Source organism: Parus major, chromosome 4A, assembly GCF_001522545.3.
Source record: "Parus major isolate Abel chromosome 4A, Parus_major1.1, whole genome shotgun sequence".
NCBI classification, from domain to species: domain Eukaryota; kingdom Metazoa; phylum Chordata; class Aves; order Passeriformes; family Paridae; genus Parus; species Parus major.
This window is the reverse complement of record NC_031772.1, coordinates 13,717,935-13,719,150: the sequence shown is the minus strand read 5'-3', so window position 1 is coordinate 13,719,150 and position 1,216 is coordinate 13,717,935.

The following is a 1,216-nucleotide window of genomic DNA, read 5'->3' as shown; positions in this document are numbered from 1 at the left end:
TAATTAAGTACGTGTTACACAGAGAACCCGCGTGTTGAGCAAAGGAACTGCTACAGGGCAAAGCAGAGGAATCGTCCCTTCAGCTCAGTACATCTGGTGCCAGACCCTTTGGGAGGTGTTCAGGTCTTCACCAGAACCACCACTTCAGGCGCAGGACCACTCCTAATTCAGAGTCACAATTCATAGAATCACAGAATGTCCTGAGTTGGAAGGGACTCACATGGCTCATCAAATTCCTCGCCCTGCACAGGACAGGCCCAAAAACCCCACCCAGTGCCTGAGCATTGTACAAACGCTTCTTGAGCTGTGGCAGTCTCAGGGCTGTGACCAGTGCCCTGGAGAGCCTGTTCAGTGCTCGACCACCCTCTGGGTGAAGAACCTTTTCTTGATATCCAACCTAAACCTCCCCGATGTAGCCTCAGGCCATTCCCTCGGATCTTGTCACTGGTCACCACGGAGAACAATGTCTGTCTGTCACGAGGAAGCTGCAGACTGCGATCGGGTCTCCCCGCAGTCTTCTCCAGGCTGAACAGACTAACTGCCCTCAGCTGCTCCTAACACGGCTTCCCCTCAAGGCCCTTCACCATCCTCGTGTCCATCCTTTGGACACCATCCTCCTTACTTTCCATCCTCTAAAGTAAAGAGCTTTAGCTCTTGTACTGTGGTGCCCAAAACTGCACAAAGGACTGAAGCCATGTGGTCAATTCACTTTTACTGTTAACTCCTGGCCATGGCCAGGCAGGCAGAGCCCACTGCAAGGCTGAGCCTTCATCCCAGCGCTCCGGGGCAGCCCCTCACGGACCGATCTCGGCCTCCACAGATCCGGCCGCCATGTCCCCCTCCATCCCAGCAGCCCCCGCGCTGCTCGGCCCGTCATTCCCTTCGCTTCGCCCCGGGCCCCGCACGGCCATCGCTCCCTGGGGCCGTTACTCGGCGCCGTTTAGGGCCTCAGCATCGCCCGCACCGCCCCCGCCTGAGCGCGGCCCCGGGCCGGGCCGAGCACACGGACACCGGGACGCGGACACACACGAACACACACCCCCCGCCATACGGGCCTGGCTGAGGGTGGCGCGCGCCCCGATCAGCGCCGGTCAGGCCGCGTGATCTGATTGGCCAGCAGTGCCGGTCACTCAGACGCGCGGCGAGGCACCACGCGACCCGATTGGCCGCCGGGGCGGCCACTCCGGTGCGCGCCGGGCGGGGTGGGAGGGGGAGG